At 47.7% G+C, this 18,581-nt stretch overlaps 1 long non-coding RNA gene across 1 annotated transcript; it reads right to left on the bottom strand.

Moving 5' to 3' along the window:
• Positions 1-14,172: 14,172 nt before the first annotated feature.
• LOC122178223 lies at positions 14,173-18,257 on the bottom strand. Its single transcript, XR_006178256.1, has 3 exons — positions 18,237-18,257; positions 17,399-17,687; positions 14,173-14,697 (listed from the first exon to the last, which is right to left on the bottom strand). It is a non-coding gene; the product is annotated as an uncharacterized LOC122178223 (long non-coding RNA).
• Positions 18,258-18,581: the final 324 nt, after the last annotated feature.

Genomic DNA, 18,581 nt, shown 5'->3' with positions numbered 1-18,581 from the left:
TTCATTTATCGCGCCGCACGGAGGCGTCGCTGAAATTGACAGAAGCTCTTTCACGGTGCGGGGAGAGGAGATGCTCTGACCGCGGATGGGGCACCCGAGCCATCATCACCTCACGCCTCGCGGCTGCTCCCCATCCATTCCCACGCGTTCTCTGAGCGCGGCACGACACGACACGGCACGGCCATCCGCTCGCCGCCGACTCCCCCCGGCGCGGCACCGGGCCGCCCGCTCCCGTTCCCCCTGCACCTCCCGCCCCCCGGGTGTACAGCTCCGGGCGCCCGTTAGCGCCGTGCCCGCGGGCAGCCCGGCTGCGGGGTGACACCTGGGAGCCGCGATGCTCGGGGCCGGCACCGCCGGCCAGAACCGCGAACAAAAGCGGGGCCGCGACCGGGCGCCCACCCGCTCACCCACCGGTGACGGTGTGGAAGCGCGGCCCGACCGGGCCCCCCATCCGTGGAGGCGGCGGGGGGCTCTCAGCCGCCGGGCCGGGAGGGCGGCGCGGCGCTATGCCATGGGGCGAGGGAGCGACCCATCCGCACTCACCTGCCCGGGCTCGGCGCCGCCGCCCGCCCCGGGATCCGCTGCCCGCCACCGCCGCAGGGCGCCCTACGCTCAGAGCGCGCCGCCACCAATAGGCGCCGCTGCCATATTGTTACTGCCAGCGCTGTGAGGGGCGGCGCCAGCGGGCGCCTTGGAGACCGGCGGCTATTGGTTCTTCAGCCTGTCAATCCGAGCTGAGCAAGCCAATGGGAGGCGGCGGCGGCGAGCAGCGGGGCGTTCGGAGTTGGAATGTTGTGTGACAATGGCCCACGCGGCGCCCAGGTGGGAGGGGAGGGGCCGCTCCCCCGGGGGGCGGGCGGCAACGACGAGGCCACGCGCCGCCCGCCCGCCCGCCACAAAAGCGGCCCCGCGCGCCCGCCCCGGCCAATGAAGCTCGCGGCCGGGCCTCACCAATCCGAGGGGCTGGGCGCAGGGGGGCGAAGTTGGCGCGCGGCGGCGACGGTTCTCGGGATTGGCCGCGGGCGGGAAGAGCCACGCCCCTCTCGTTGCCCACGGGCACGCTGGTGTGCCAGGGGCCTCGAGGTGCCGCCGTCTCCGTGGGGAGGTCCGCAGCTGTGGCTGCTGCCAGCCTCATTGCTGTCCCGTGAACAGTAAGCAACGCGTGCTGGGGGCACGCAGCTGGAAAGCAGCTTGCCAGAAAAGGAGCTGGGGGTGCTGGTGGGCATCAGCTCAACGTGGGTCAGCGGTGACACTGATTCCCGGGCTGCGTGAGGCTGAGTGTTGCCAGCGTGCTGAGGGAGATTTTTCCCTGCTGTTCAGCACTGGTGAGGCCGCGCTGGACTGGAGCGTCCCTCCTGTGAGGAAAGGCTGAGAGAAATGAGGCTGCTCAGCCCGGAGAACAGAATCCCAGCACTGCAGGGGTTGGAAGGGACCTCTGGAGATTGTCGAGTCCAACTCCCTGCTAAAGCAGGTTCCCTAAAGCAGGTTCCCTACGGCAGGTTACATTTCCCTACAGGAAATTTCTGAAAACAGCATATAACCTGAGGATAATCTGCCCTGTTAGTTAGCAAGTTACGTTTGGCTCCTCAGCCAAGGTCTGGATACACTCACACACGTCTCTTTATAGCAGTAACATGTGGGTCACTAAGGTCTCGCAGTTGGGCTTAGTTGCACAGTTATGGCAATTTGTAACTTCAGTTTGATTTGACAATTTGGAAAACTTCTGGAGGAAGGAATAGGGGAAAAAATGTTTTTTCCCCTTTGAGGACAGACAGCTAGGGCTCTTCTCTGAAGTAGGCTCTGAGGAAACCTCATAGTGGCCTTTCAGAACCTGAAGGAGAGCTGGGGAAGGGGTTTTAAAAGGGCATGTAGCAACAGGATGAGTGGAAATGGTATTTAAACTGGAAAAGGGTAGATTTAGACTAGATGTTAGGAAGAAATTCTTTACTGTGACGGTGGTGAGACACTGGAACAGACATTGGTTGCCCAGAGATGTTGTGGATACTCCCTCCATGGAGGCATGCAAGGCCAGGCTGGATGAGGCTTTGAGCAACCTGGTCTAGAGTGAGGTGTCCCTGCCTATAGCAGGGTATTGGAACTAGGTGATCTTAAAAGTCCCTTCCAACCCAAACCATTCTGTGATTCTATGAAATAAATAAATAAATAAAGTTGCAGAAGGAGAAAAGGAGAACACCATTTCAAATGACAGCCAAGGTGGACCTGCCGAAGGCCATGGGGATAGCTCTGTACAGAGTGGCCTCTTTGTCCAAGCAGTGGCTGAGGACGGCTGCATCACTTCCTGGGCCTGCCCAACAGCACCCAGCAGAGGAGTGCTTTGACAACAAACACAGCCAAACCAGGACAAGGAGCCAGACACCTCCCTTCATGTGATGCTATGAAGAAGAGCCAGCAGTATTGAACTAAGCTCAGCATGCCAAACTGTCCATGCGTTACAGATGAGAACACAAAGCTGCCACCTCATGTGGCAAACAAAGCAATTCAGAGAGGGCTGCCTCAAAACGACCCAGAAAAAAAGAATAAAGCAGAGGCAAGTGGAGACATTTTCAGGAGGGCTGGGCATAGCAAACTGGCAGAAGAACTCTTACTTCATAGAGCACAGGTGACATTGTTGGGATTGTAACTCAGAGAAGTGAAGCTAAAGGAGACCTCTAGTCCAACTTCTGTCCCAAAGCATGCCTAATTGCAATATGAGGTAGGTTGTGCAGGGATCTGCCTCCAGCTTCAAGGCTGGAGATGTCACACCTGTGACATCTCGCATACCTTGCATGCCATGGGCTCCAGCCCTTGTCTCTGTGTCCTCCTGCTGGGTACGTGACAATAAATCAGAAGAGTCCAATGCCAGAGCAATGCTGCCATGTCATACTATCATAGAATCATAGAATCACAGAATGGCCTGGTTGAAATGGACCACAATGATCATCCAGTTTCAACCCCCTGCTGTGTGCAGGGTCGCCAACCACCAGACCAGGCTGCCCAGAGCCGCGTCCAGCCTGGCCTTGAATGCCTGCAGGGATGGGGCATCCACAGCCTCCTTGGGCAACCTGCCCCACCATTGCAGATACCAGCATGGTCCAGCTTCGATGCCGCTGAGAGTCCCAGCAGCTGCCCAGGGGGCAGGGACAGGGCAGGCTGGAGGGATTGGCTTGTCCATCAGACACAGCACAGACAGCTTCAGGTGTCTGGGGGAGGCAGGGGCTGCTCCCACTGGACCAGCTCCCTGACCCCACACACTGCTCCACTCTGCCAACATTGGCACCAGGCAGGAAATGGGCCAGAGGCTGAAACCCCCTTGGCAAGGTGGGTGTGGGCGGACAGCTGCATATCCACAGACCTGGCTGTGTGGCTGGGACTCATACTAGCTAATGGAGGCATATTTTTCAGTAATCCCACTTCATTAGCAACTTTTCCAGGGCCTCGGTCTGTAATGAGTGAAACCCATTAGTCATCTGACAGCTCTAGTTATTCTGCATGTCAAGTCCTATCTCTTCATTTATATATCCAGACTGTTATGGGAAGCTGGTGTGCTGTGCGCACCCCTCCACCTACTCCCTGCTAATTTAAAGGTTGTTATTTTTGGCTCAAAGTAATTGTGTGCATAAAAAGTTCAGTTTCCTCCAGAAAATTTAAAAGGATCCAGAATGAGGGACTGAAAAACCTCTCCTTGCTATACACCATTTGTCCAACATGGGGAAACTTTGTTTTCAGATAATTCAACACAAGTAAGGTATCCTCCTATGAAGATTCTGTCTGAGTTTATGAATGGCTGAGCTGCAAAACTGTCATTGCTTTTGGCACAAATGATACAGGAGCAGCTCACACAGACAAGGAAGGAAAAAAAAAAATAGAACACAGCCTTGCAATTCACAACCAACAGAGCACTGCAATGATAGTAATTCCATGATCGAAAACACAAAACATTTGCTCACCAGGAAACTGGAATGGGTGAGGAAAACTGAAAGCAAAATACTGTCTGCACTAGACATTCCACGTTCATTTTAAAAATTAATTATCTGGAAATAAGGCATTTTTCCCTTTGTAGGTCTGATATTTCTTCTAAAAAATGTACTGGTCTCTCAGCCAGTATTTATCAGAATTTTCAAGCAGCAGAAAGGCTGATAGCACCTGTAGGTTTATGTAAAGCAGAGGTGTACTTGATGAATTACTGTCCACCTTAGCCTCTCTTTGAATAATGCTATTATCTGTGCTCACTGCCAGTTGCAAGGGAAGCGATATGTAAAATCAGAGTACTTTGGCTAATGGCAAAGTCAGAGTTTTCCCTGGGGTATGATTGCTTATGCCATAAGTACACGTACTGGGAAGGTAATAGCTCTGGTTTGCAATCCCAGATTTGTTGTCATTTTATGGTATTAAAGGGTTTCTTTCAATGTCATTGCTAATTTATGGATAAAGAATCCATTACTGAAAAGCCTATGTGAGGGTGAAAAAAAAAAGGACCATCAGTGAAAATAGTTATTTCTTGTTGGATTAGCTTAACCCACACATGTAAACCTAAGCAAAAGCTGTGGCATTACATTAGTTCTAGAGAACTGGTCTCGGCCCTGATTTAGGTCACAGACAGTCATTTATTGTCCTTAGATAAATCCCAGAGGGGACATTTACCCTTGTGGCCATCTTAAACCAGCAGGATTTGGTCCCAGCCCTGCATGGCTGGCTTTCGCTCGATGAAAGAAGTCATGGGGACATCATGAAAGCAGGCAGCAGGAAGGTCAAGAAAATAGAGACAAGCCAAAAAACACTTGAAGTGCCATTGCTGTTGATAAAAACATAACCTAATCCCACAAATCTGGTATTTGTAGGAAAAGGACATTTGGTTTGGTATTGGGAGGTTGTCAAGTGTTTTCACTAGATCAGCTAACACCATTAAAAAACAGCAGCTTTCAGGCACGAGAGCCCTTCCTCCTTGCTAAGAACAGTTTGAGATCAGCTGCTCTGGATCTGATTGAATTAAGTTAATCATCTGAAGAAATTTAGTCAGTGCTTTTGAAATGCTCACAGCAGAGGTGGTAGGAGATGCAGGTAAACAATTTGTGTGGAATACCGATGTGTTTATAGGAGGGGAACAGCTGTAATATATATTAAAAGTTATTAGTGTATTCTTTGTGGTTGGGATGTCTTCTTAGCCACTAGGTTCCTTACTACCAGCTTCACCTTCTGAAGGTGTTTTATATGGCCCTCTGAGTGTCTAAGAAAAATGTTCTGCTTTCTGTTTGGCGTCTCTATGGTCTGGGGGTGTTGATTCTGGCAGCTAGCAGCAGCAGGTTTCCCGCATGCCATTTCCCCAAAGGCAGGGGTGCACCGAGAGGAGAATTCTGCTGTGTGCATGTGGCTGCTGCATCCCCTCTGCACTGGTGGCTGTGGATCTTGTGGCATGGAAGGAATCACCCTTTTGGCAGCACCTAGGTAAGAGCTCAGCTGAGTAATTCAAGAGAGGCAGTACTATTCCGCAGCGATGGTGTCTAAGAAATACCTGTGTGATTAATAAGAATGGATCTTCAAGTCATTTTATCTTCATAATGGCATTAGTCAGCCTGCAGGCATGTGCGTTTGTACAAACGCGGCCTTCCGATAGCTTGCTCAGGAGCATCATCTGGTGGTGGCGGCAGGGAAACATTATCACTCCGGCAGCTCTCATTTCATCGAATCACAGAAGGGTTTGGGCTGGAAGAGGCCTCAAAGCCCACCCGGCCCCAACCCCTGCCGTGGGCAGGGCTGCCTGCCACCAGTTCAGGCTGCGTAGGGTTCCATCCAACCTGGCCTTGAGAGCCTCCAGGGATGGGGCACCACAGCTTCTCTGGGCAGCAGCTCACCACACTGAGTGAAATATTTCTTCCTAACATAATTAATGATTTCTCCACAGCTTGTTGTTGTTGTTGTTGAGGCTGAACAAGCCCAGTTCCCTCTGTCTTTCTTCAGGAGAGGTACTCCAGCCCTCTGATCAGCTTCCTCTGTACCCTCTCCAACAGCTCCACGTCTTTCATGTGCTGAGGGACCCAGGCCTGGATGCAGTACTCCAGGTGGGGTTTTATAAGGGCAGAGCAGAGGAGGAAAACCCCCTTCCTTGCTCTGCTGATCAGCCCTCTTGAGATGCAGCCCAGTGGCATACTGCTGGCTCATGTCCAGCTTTTCAAACCCCCTGGTCCTCCATGGGGCTGCTCTCAATTCGTTTTTCTCCCAATCTGTACACATATCTGTGGTTGCCATGAGCCAAAGTGCAACACCTTGCACTCAGCCTTATTGAAACTCATTAGATTCATGTGTGTCCACTCCTCAAGCCTGTCCAGGTCTCTCTGGATGGCATCTCTTCCTTCTGTTGTATCAGCCACACTACTCAGCTTGGTGTCATCAGCAAATTTGCTGAGGGTACACTTGATCCCACTGCCTATGTCATTGATAAAGATGTTAGAGTACTTATCCCAAGACAGACCCTTGAGAGGCAATACCCATGACAGGCCTCCACCTGGACGTAAAGCCAGCACTAACTGAGTTGGGTGAATACCAAACAAGAAGCACCATGCAGGGTTATGATGACACCTATGCCTTGGTTGGGCACGAATCCCTAAGGGACAAAGGACACAGCTTTGCTCTCTCCCTGCAGCCTAGGGAGGCAGGGAATGAACTCTCCAGCCCAGGTGCTCCAGCAGCATTGCTTGTAGTAAATTTTTTTTTCTCAGTTACTGAGGTTGGCTCCAAAGCATGGAAACCTGCAGAAGCATGCTCCCAGAGCTACTTAAGGACATAGCTTTGTAGTCCATTGGACTTGCTGGCCAGCCCACTCCCTGGAAAGCCTACGTGGGGAAACATGCCCATTTCCTGCAGAATAACAGAGGGAAGGGGCAGACAGCCCTGCTGTTTGTAGACAAGCAGGCTGCAGCAAACCTTACCCCAGCCTTCAAGACTGGCCTTCTGTCCCCAGTATTGTCAAATCAATTTGCTCTTCTCAAGCAAATTTACAGCAAAAGCATGTTTACGGAGAATTACTCGCACTTCACAGTGTGTCAGGACCTCAAGAATCAGAGAAGCACACAGCAGCTTATGAAAGGATGGGAGTGAATACCCCCTGCCCTTCCTGTCTTAGCCACTAGCCTGGAGCTTTTCATCCTCAAAGATAAAGTTTTTTTTTTATTACCTGCTCTTCATGAAAAGGCATTTCTGCCTGCAGACTATTTGAAAGCCATAGATAAAATATAATGCCAGAGAGAAGCAAACTTTTACTTGACAGTTGGTTAGAGTAGGGCTACCCATGCCATACTTGCCATGGGGAGGAAAGCAGTAGCAAGCATTCCCAGCATTCTGCTCCTCTGGAGATGACAGTATGGAGAGATGGAGAGCAAAAGCTGCAGTCAGTGTTGCTACAGACCATCTTCTCCTGTGTGCATGTAGGTGTGGAGTAGGGAAGAAATGGAGGCAGGGGGCAGGATAGTGTCTCCAAGAGCTTTGCATCAGTTTATCTAAATATTTAAGCCACGCTTAGCATCACTGTTTCTGTAGGTAGTCACTGATAAGGTCACTACCTCTTCTCCAAATAAACAAGAGACCTGTTGCAGACCTGTGTCATTCTTACTCCAGCTAATGATGGTGCCACAGGCATCGCAGGTTTGAGAAATCCACTGGGGTTTTTTTATGACACTTCACCAAATCAACCAAGAACTTGGGTTTACCTTCTGCAGTTTAAAATACAGCTTAAGGTTTGGCAGTTCAGCTACTGCATGGGTTGAACAGTTGACATTTACACCTCCAGGCTCTTTGGAAGGATCTGGTCCTGAAAGGGATTTGAGGCATGGTTAAGATGCACTGGAAGGTGAAGGATGAGGCAACAGAAGAGACAACTTCTTGCATACGCATGCTACAGAAATTAAGAGGATCTTAGCCACTGTGGGAAAGCGCTGGGTTGGATCTCTATTGCAAACAGCTCTGAGCAAGTGCTGGCAGGGGGAGAAAAGAAATCAGGGTTTATGGGGCCTTGGAAGAAGACTGCTGCTCTGAACATGAGACAAGGCCTTGGCCTGTATCACAGGTAGGAGAGCCCACCACAGCCAAAGCTTGGGTGGCTCCAGCCCCAAAAGGGAGGAAGATCTCACAGTCTTCACTGTCACCTCAGGCTATGCTTATGCTGCTGGATGGAAAAAGAACAAGAACTAATTCCTAGCTTAGCTGCTGAACAGCACTTCTGAGCTCAATCCCTGTGCCTGGCTATGGGCTAGTCTGCTCTGACAGCAGGCGTACCATGCAGGCACTGACCTCATAGCTACTCAGTGAAGACAATCAGGAATCTAAAGCTTGGACTTACTCCCTACTCCTCCTGCACTTGGCAAGTGTAGACACACCTACTTCTTAAGGAAGCTGGGGAGGAAGTGCTATCCTGCAAAGACTCTCAGAAGCCAGCATAGCATTGTAAAACTCAGAAGACAAAGCAGAAAAGACAGATGGCAGGGGAAACACTTTTTTGTTTGTTTTTATGTTCTTTCTGTTTGACGGAGGTAGCAAAGTTATCTGGACAGAAGCATACAAAGCCCTTGAGCAGTGTGGGACCATACTGGTTAGCTTCTCTGGACACGTGTCCTCCAGGATGACATTAAGATGGGGCATCTTGACTTTTAAGAATTCTGGCTTTTTTTTCTCTTTTTTCTCTTTGGACCCTGGCTTTGTTGTAAGACAATTTCCCAGGGCAATCTTGGGCAGATCAGCAGTGCAGAACTGTCTGAGTTGAGAGTGTACACATGCATTCTGCCCTCGTCTGCTGTGATAGATGTTAGGTCCCACTTCAGAGGGGAGCAGGGGGTGTTAGGTGTTGCTGAATGATTGTGCCTATTGATTTGTGTTTATTAGTCCCATTATTTCTATTACACAATTGCTTCAGCTGTCATCCATAACTCAACTCTGCCTGGCTGATGTGAGTAATAAGCCACTCTGCCCTCCAATTCCAATTCCAGCAAATGGTCTGTCCGTGATGGGCATTTATTTTCCACACGCACGGACAAAATACAATTGGGGTGCAGGAGGTGGAAGGCACAAGCTGGCTCTTTGCCAAGCACAGCGCATAGGGCCAAGCCATAAGCACTGCTCTTGCAGTATTTGGCAGATCAGGGGGAAGCCAAAAGCTTGGATGCTCCTTCTGGGATCTGGCCACTGCAGTGTTAGTTAGCTCTGGTATCACCTCTGCACCTCCTCGTTACTAAGTCCTGTTAGAGGATTAACTTGACTGTGCTGTCAGCATCTTACTTTCATTTCAGAAGGATGGTGAATTGTTTAGCAGCTGTATCATCAGGAAATGCTGTTGGAGGAGCCAGGTGTTTTCTGAACTGAAATTACTACTTTATGCATGCAGGGGGATTCTGTTTCTTGGAACTGCCACAGTGCCCACATCACTAAAGGGCCAGAGATCACATCCTGACATCTTTAGTGAAGATGCTGACAGAGACATTGTGTGTCTCTGTGCCATTCAGTTTGAAATCCTTTTTTCCCCAGGCGGACCATGTGAACATGACAGGCTGTTTTCATATTCTCTAATGGAGGTTTTCTTCCCACAAGCAAGTCTTATGCCCCTTGTTTTATTAAGTCTGATACGAGATGCCATACAAAGATCTCTGTATCCCCACAGGAATGAGAGCAATCCTCTGTACTAACTTGAAGGCTTTCTGATCTCTTTACAAATACACTGTTTTCAGCATATTCTCTCTTTCAGAAAAATGTCCTCTCCAGACATTTTGAGATAAGAAATCACAGTTTATATTGTCACATAGGAAAGACTCACAAGGATTTCCAAACTACAAACCTGCTTAGAAAAGTGCAAATTAATTTTTGTCCAGGGAATGAACAGACATCATTTGTACCATTTGCTTCCTCAGACCCCTCATACACATACCTTAAAGTTATCACACACATGCAACAGGCCATTAGGTCTTAAACAAACTCCACTTTTCCCAGATGATCTGAGGTTGGAATCCATATAAGACAGGATTAAGCAATAAGCATGTCAGTTAGGTAAAGGGATGAGGACAACGGGGACTCTACCACAACAGTTCTTTAATAGAGCAAGGAATATCTTTACAAAATGTTCCTTTTAGGTCCTTTTTTCCCTGACATTCACCACGAGGGAATTAAGCATGACTTGTAAAACTTTGCCTGGCATTCAGTGTCTCATAATCCCTAGGTCTGAATGCCTGGCAGGTACGTGCAGGGATCCCCTCCAAAGACTTGAGGCTGTTTTAGAAAAGCTGAAGAGGAGTATGCTGGTTCATGAGGCACAGCTGAAATTTCTGCTCCTGCCCCTGGGCTTTTTAAAGAAGGATGAAAACAGTAACATTTCCGTGAGAGGGCACAGAGAGTCGTGTGCCTATATAAACTAACCAATGTCCCTGGTCTGTACACTTCTTTTTCTTGAAAATTACACATTTTTGGCTATTTTAGCAAAGGAAGACATTTTCAAGTATTTTACTGATGGTAATTGTGAAAGGCAGAATCTGTCACAGGAAACCTGTACCAATGATGCCATCCAGTGGCCAGCACATTTGTCACTGCTAATAAGCTCTGAATTCACCAGAACAGACACCAACTCCCATGTCCAACCCATGCACGGTTTTATAATCATTCACATTGCATTTTTTCCCCTTGATCGTATCAGCACCAATGTTTGTCCTGAAAACATCCTGCAAAGATCATTGAACAAGCCCAGCTCCTCCACCGAGCTCAGGTTCCACACAGGAACACTCAAAATTCAACCTGTGTTTCTGAGAGCGTTGTCCAAATGTTTCTTGAACTCCAGACCCTGTTTGTGTGGAGGACTTACAGTGGGTCCCCAATGGATTGTCCCACACTGGGGACATCTTGCCCTCCTTCCAGAGAAAGGAAAGCAAGCAAAAAGGTGGTCTGGTGTGTGGAAATTTTCTACTCTCAGATGGGAAGCATTTCAATTTTTCCACGCATCACAAAGATGAGGAGCTCTGGCTTGGTTGACAGGGACAACCTGGCTGCTGCCTGATGTCTCAGGCACAGAGGAGAAGTTCAGCATGCAGAGGCATGCAGATGTGGGAATGGAATGTTGTTTCTGCATTTGATATTAAAAAGAGCAATTGGTTTGAAGAAGTAGAACATAATGCATTTGTATTCTGTAACTTATCCTTAGAAATAGTTGATCTAAGAAGTAAAATATATACGTTAGCGGCATGTTTTAGAAACATTATTACTGAATTACATGATCAATTCTTTCTTGCAAAATTGTAATGGTTGCTAAATGTTCCAAACAATGCGAGTGTAGTGTTAGGGATTAGAAAACATATTGTAGAGTTGTTCTGTTAGGATAAGAAACTCTCAGCAAAGGAAAAACAGATTTAGCAAACATCAAAGCAGCTAGGGCCTCTACACAAGGCCAGACTGTCTCACTCCGTGAGAAGGTTGGGATGTGAGAGGCAGACACCAAGCTACTCCCCTGTCTTTCTCCCGAGCTTATCTTTGTGCAAAGAAGGACAAGCCGGTATCTGCAAAATAATGATCAAGTGTGGAATAAGTTAATTAATTAACTACAGATTTATGCTTACGCAGCGAAAATTTATGTTTGTCCCGTGTTTCCATATTTAGTGAAGCATCGAGAGGATTGTGAACCTAAAGTACTCAGCCAATGAGGAACTAGGGGAGAAAGAGATAAGCGTCAAGGAATAGGGAATGAAAGATGTAACTGTTTTCTGGGTGCTCTCCTGCTTGCAGGAGGCCCGCCATTGCAATTGTGAATAAAATCTGCTTTATCGGAGATACTGTCGTGGAAAATTATTTGCATATTTCCAACACTGAGGAACTGAACACAATGAGGGTAGGGCTTGAAAGAGAGAAGAGCTGAAATCATCTCATGGCACCAGCAGCAAGCCCTCAGCTACCCAGGGCCAGGCACAATTGGAATATGAGACCTGAAAATCCTACACGCCTGTTGTGTCCAGCTGAGGCTGAAGGGAATATTCATAGTATTTGGGTGTGGAACTGTGTCTGGCTGCATTGCACCTGCCCACAATGAGCAGCTCATTCCATATGATTAAGCAAAGGCTGCTGCTGCCCCACAGACCTCTTGGCATGACTGCACGTGGCATTACTCCTTAGCCAGGTTATAGTCAGAGTGATCCAGGCTTGGAAATCCCCGCTGTTAAGTATGTGCATGTTGCCCAGACCTTACTGACAGGTCTGGATTAGGCACTAACTATGCATGTAGTTAGGAACGGGTGCTAATCTCCAGCAGCTGGCTGCAGCAGCCTCTTCTTCCTCTGTAGCCACAGGCACACCAGCGTATCTGAGTATCTGAGCCATGTGATGCAGTGGGCCACATGCCAGGAGGCTTAAATCACTCCAGCTCAGGAAGCATACAGGGACCGTCCCGCCAGGCCCACGTGCCCACTGCAAGTCAGTGGCAGCACGCTGTGGTGTGTGCTGACAGCGCTGGATGCAGTTCAACACAGGCATGGGTTTCAGCGGATGCTGTAGCTTGTTCCAGAACAGCTACGAGGCTTGGCTCTGGGACAGAGCCACGGGCTGGCTTTTCAAAGTCTCAAACAGCTTATAAATGAACAGAAAGGGACTTTTTCTGTCCACCAAAACCAACAGTCATAATACCTGAATCCCAGCCAGGAACCTGTATATCTGCTCTGGCCACATTTTGTGAAAGCATTCTGGATCACACAAACCCAGAGAGCCGACGATGGCCCTTCACACGTGCTGGGTGCAAAGTCTGCAGGCCTCTTCCTGTGGTGCACTTTGTGCTTTTGGCAGGCAGGAGATGTTTACTGATCTGTGAAAGAAATCCTAATGGATGCAAAGGTGATCACATAAATATTAATTATGCAGTAGTGTAGCAACTGCATTACAATACCTGGCTAATGGGCTTTGCAGCTGTATTCCCACTTATTCGTTATTTGTATTAAAATAGCACCCAGGAGTCTCTTTACACTGACTGCCACATGAACCCATGCTCCCTGAGTCGTGTTTCTAATTTGTAAAGGAACTCAGTCACTCCCTGATCTCCTTGTGTCCTGGGAGAATAAATCATGCCTATACAGCTCCTAATCAAACACATCTTTGTTATCTTGGAGACCTGCCTAGATATATTCCAACACGTTTGGCAGGTTTGATTTCCCACTGCAGAATGTCATAGTTTACCCTCCCATAGCATTTAGGTAGGTTCTAATTGTATATTAATTAGTGTTTTCATTGTGCTTTTGTGCTGAATGAGATGATTACCCAGCACAGATGAGTTAAGCAAAATAAAGAAAGAAATAAAAACCTTCATTCTTTGGTACACTGACACCTGTTGCGTTACTAAAATGTAAATATTAAAGAGAGTGCCAAACAGTTTGCATCAGAAAGCACTAAAAGTACATCTGTATGAAACTGCTTGGGAAGCTACTCCTAGGATATGCTCCTCTGGGTCAGGATTGAAAATCAACTTCGTATCAAGTGCAATTAAAAGCTTAATTACACCTACAAGTGCTTCACAGAGAAACTCCTAGCTAAAAATATAAGATTAGGCATTTCTTTTTCTGTGCTTTAAATGAAATTGTTACAAAGCCATTCTTCTTATATGATGTAATGTACGAAAAGGCACAGGCTTCCATACAGAGGCCCAATAAGTGCAGGCTAAGATGCAGGAGCTCATGAGGCTGGAGAGCTGGAGGCACGGCTGTTTGCCATAACCAGGATGAAGGATTCACTGGACTTCGCTCTGCCCAACGTTGGCCATGCCAACGCGTTCCTGTGAGAGCAGCAAACCTCACTCTGTAGGCCCTCATTTTGTTGATGCAACCCCAGCAGCAACCCTCCATCTTGCCTGCACTCAGCTTTTTGCCCTGAAAAAATAAACAGTGCATCAGCAGACAGATCTTGAATAGCAGCAGTGAATGGCTGCAGCGATTTGCAGCGACAAGCACTGCACTGGGTACAAAGGTCTTCATCAGCTCTTACACAACCTCTCCTCTGAGTCTCATGTTTCAGAGTTGCTCAGCTTGTATAGCAGTGGAGGGTCAGGGACTACAGCAGATTACCTCAGTTCAGCCATTGAAAGCAAGTGTTATTTTTACTCTTGTACACTCCATCTGAACGATTTCCAGGCTGGCACTACTTTAATTACACAAATGTTATGGTTATCAGCACAACCACCACTTAATTGGCAGGCTTTTCACTAGGGAGCCACCATCACAAAGTTTCTAGTGAAATAACTTTTAATAATTGCACTTGTCAACTTCAAAATGCTCTACAAACACTAAGTGACTTAATTACCTCTCCCAGAGTCCCTCAGAGGCAGGGAAATGTCATTACCCACAGGTAATCAAAGGAAAGTCTTGAATGACACACGATGTCTTCCCCAGGACAAGGCAAAGGCTTGGACTTTGGTGTTCAGTGCTTTTTGAGATGCAGTAGAGTATCTTAAAGGTAGGGAACAGCAGCTCCAGGACCCCTTCAGGAGCAGCCAGAGGCCAGAGGGGGTATCTCGAAATATCTCAGATGGCATTAAGACATCAGTGCCGAACTCGGTGACAAAGCACACATTAGAGAGGAAATTCCAGCATCTAGGTCATGGAATCCCAAGGGAGAACAAATGGTGAGCCACAAGCCTTTTCCAGACCTTTCACAGTGCAGAATAACAATCCAGTTGCAGTACAGTGCTCTCCTTTCTGAATAAGCCTGCAAAGAAAGATGTATATTGTGCTTTCTGTTCACTAGATGACTCCCAGATGTTGCAAATCCTCACTGGTGCCATAGCACAAGGTCACACCAACACTGGAAATGCAATTTCCGCTTTCCACAGAGAGCCTTCAAATGAAAAGACCACGCAACCTGCCCATTACAGCACTGGGAAACCACTGCTCATCATCATCGGGAAGAATGAGATAAGAAGAACCAAAGAGATGCTACAGGAACAGGAGGAAGGAACACTCTGACCCAGCCCCACTGGCATTCTTCACCTTCAAAGCCAGAGGTTGCAGAGAAGAGACAGCTGTCTGCTTTCCTGCATGCTGGGGTGGGCACACCTGTACTTAGCTCATCTGCAGTCTTCCCTTCACATACGCATATTCAGGGTCCTCACCGGCCTACAGATAGGAACATTCATCAAAATTCATGTTGTTTCTATTCGTTTTTCTTAATAGAAGTAAATAAGCTTTAAAAAAAATAACATAGATTCACAGACAATGACTGTGTTGGGTGAGCACCTATGCTCAGGAGGTCTGCAATGACACCGATGATTACAATCTTAGTTTCACTCTGCACTTCTCCATGAGAGTCACCCCAAGTGAAAACACTACATTTGCACAGTGTACCAGAGGTATGGCTGCCATGGGAATTTCAACCCTAAAAATGCCTCTAATTTTCTAATCCATTTAAAATCCTGATCTAACTGCATGTTAATCTGTTGGAAGGGCCTTACTCTCAATATATGACATATCTGTACAGTATATAAGAACTTGGTTTTTTTTTGCTTCTGTGCACATTTTGCATAGAAGTTGATGAGTTCCTATGTAGATTAGACTTCTATTAACCTACATTACACAACAATTAATTAATTTGCCCTTTAAGCAAACAAATTAGGAAATAACCAAGACTCTCTTGCACCTAGCCCCTCAGAAATTACTGTGTCTCCCATCATGCAGCGTGAGCAACCTTTTTGATCATCACTGCTTCAATTCCCTGCTAGAACTTGCCTTGCAGATAACTGCAGAACGGTGTGAATAGGCAAAGCCATGTGTCTGCCCAGCCTTAAGTCCGTCCCTCATTCTCTCTTCACCCGCCCTGAGCTCTGAGTCAGCTCTCACTGTCACCATTTTACCTATCTATAAAAATGCATCCAGGCCCAAGGTCTGGACTTCTTCCAAGTCAGGACAGTAGAACTATGTCACGGGGCAAAGGGAGTTGGCAAACAAAGAGCTGTAAGAAATAACACACTCTTTCTCACATTGGCCAGATCTTGAAGATCATACTGCAGTTCATACTATCAAAGGTTAGCATTGCACTTGTTTTCTCCTTTGGCACTGATATGTCAAACAGTAAAATAAGTTACTGCTACCAAGCACCCTGCTCAGCTTCTTTGTGATTTTGTTTTTTTCCCCATGAAATCTGTTCCCTAACAGTGAGATGTAAGAAAGTTACAAGCAAGCATGAGAAAGCAAAACAAAAACCTTTCTCTATCTTCTTATGTAAGACTCTTGAGAAAGAGCACACATGTAAGCTAATACTATTTTATTTCTATTGCACTAGTGAAAGAAAAGGGAAACAGATAACACTCCAAAAGGGGAGGCCATGACCTAGATAAGATTACTGATCTATTTCTGTATGTGCCACACAAACTCCTATAAATTAGCTCTCTAAATCTGCCTCTCTTCTTTAGCCTTCCACTGCTGATCTGTTCACCACGCTGTCTCTTAGTATCCTTGTTAGCTGCCTTCTGTCTAACTTAGTCCTTAGCTATCTCAGAGCTCAGGCTTTTTCCACATGTAAGTATTTGTTACTGATGCCTTATGTGATCTCTGAAATCACTCTGAAATTCCTAGAATTAATTTACTTAACATATTAAGAAGCCTACCACATCTGGTTCTTTGCCATCTGTTTGTCCTACAAAGAAAGGCTGAGGAAACAGGGCTTGCTCAGCCTGGAGAACAGAAGGCTCCAAGGAGACCTCTTTGCCAACTTTCAGAACCTAAAGGGAGCTTATAAGCAGGAGGGAAATCAACCTTTTACATAGGTTGTTAGTGACAGGATAAAAGGGAACAGTTTTAGACTGAAAGAAGGGAGATTCAGATTAAATGTTGGGGAAATTTCTTGCCTCAGAGGGCAGTGAGGCGCTGGCACAGCTGCCCAGAGAAGCTGTGGTGCCCCATCCCTGGAGGCGCTCAAGGCCAGGTTGGATGGGGCCCTGGGCAGCTGAGCTGGTGGGGGGCAGCCCTGCCCATGGCAGGGGTTGAAGCAGCATGAGCTTTGAGCTCCCTTCAACCCAAACCATTCTGTGGTTATTATTCTGTATTCATGTGGAGATATGAAGGTAGACAGTACTTAAAAACTCCAGAAAGGAAGAAATAAACCTGTCTGATAAGAAGAGTTGGATTTCGAGACTGGCCTAAAAATAAAAGAAAGTACTACAGCACAGCACTCAAGATGTCCCCCGTAATGAAAGAACAGTGGGGAAAAAAAAAAAAAAGAACAACAAAAAACAGATAATGATACAAGACATTACGGATGACAGAAAATAAATTGAGTCACTGCTATCCTACCATGCTTACAAATCATTAGAAAAGAAAACAAATTACACATGTCCTGCGGGCACTGACATCTTTCCTTTTGATCTAGCAGGCATTCAGGATGTTGTGCCACGCACACAAACTCGTTTGCTCACCGCTAATTTGCAGAGCCTCCACTCTCCATGAGGATCAGGAACAAACTCCAGGGAGCTGAACCATTCATGATGCCAAGATGCTTCCCAGATAGGAAGCGGTCCAGGATTCTTTCCAGGATTAAGCAAGCACTTCTGTCTCACAGAGAAAAACTCCCCAGGTATTTTTTTCTCTGTATTTTTCTGTTGTTGTGTCAATGGTTTTGGGTTCGGTTCCCTGACTGATGGGGCGAGAGGACCCACGGACCCCTGCTCCAGGAGAGGGGGAAGGGGAAAAGGGGAAAGGTAAGGCCTGAAAACGAAACAGCAGCAATGAGCTAAGGGAGAAAAGTAATTTACCAAGTATGATATCAGAATGCAAGATAATGTAATGCAGTATACTATATATAATACTATTTGCTTTTAGTTCTCACTGCTCTAGCCTGTTATCAGTAGACCACAAATAACATGAATCTCCCTCCACTGAGTGTGCTTTGCTCGACTGTAACTGGCCAGTTCTCCTCTTGTCCTTATCTCAACCCACAAGCCTTCTTTCATCACGACTTTCCCCACTCCTCAGCTATTCACAGAATGGCCTGGGTTGAAAAGGACCACAATGATCATCCAGTTTCAACCCCCCTGCTATGTGCAGGGTCTCTAACCAGCAGACCAGGCTGCCCAGAGCCACATCCAGCCTGGCCTTCAATGCCTCCAGGGATGGGGCATCCACAGCCTCCTTGGGCAACCTGTTCCAGTGCCTCACCACCCTCTGTGTGAAAAACTTCCTCCTAATATCTAACCTAAACCTCCCCTGTTTCAGTTTAAAACCATTCCCCCTTGTCCTATCACTATCCACTCTCACAGTCGCTCCCCCTCCTGTTCATAGGCTCCCTTCAAGTACTGGAAGGTCACAACGAGGTCTCCCCGCCACAGTCCCTTCAGGCACTCAACAGAGGAACCCGAGCTAGGGAACCGGCAGAGGTAACGGCCACAGCACGGAGCACGCACTGCCGTAGCGCAACAATTACGGAGCACAGCCGTTACACAACCGCCCCTACAGCCACACCCCCGCGCGCACCCGACGGTTGGAGGCGGCTCGCTTGCCCATTGGCTCAGGAGGCGGCGCCGCTGATTGGCTCTCCCTCCGCAACGCCCGCCGTTCCTCTTGATTGACAGATCCTCGCACTGTAGTTGCGCGAGAAGACCA

This window comes from Lagopus leucura, unplaced genomic scaffold (genome assembly GCF_019238085.1).
Source record: "Lagopus leucura isolate 7727_CA_CO unplaced genomic scaffold, USGS_WTPT01 Super-Scaffold_100001, whole genome shotgun sequence".
NCBI classification, from domain to species: Eukaryota; Metazoa; Chordata; class Aves; order Galliformes; family Phasianidae; genus Lagopus; species Lagopus leucura.
Note: the sequence above shows the minus strand (reverse complement) of the source record. Positions and strands in the feature narration are given on the sequence as shown.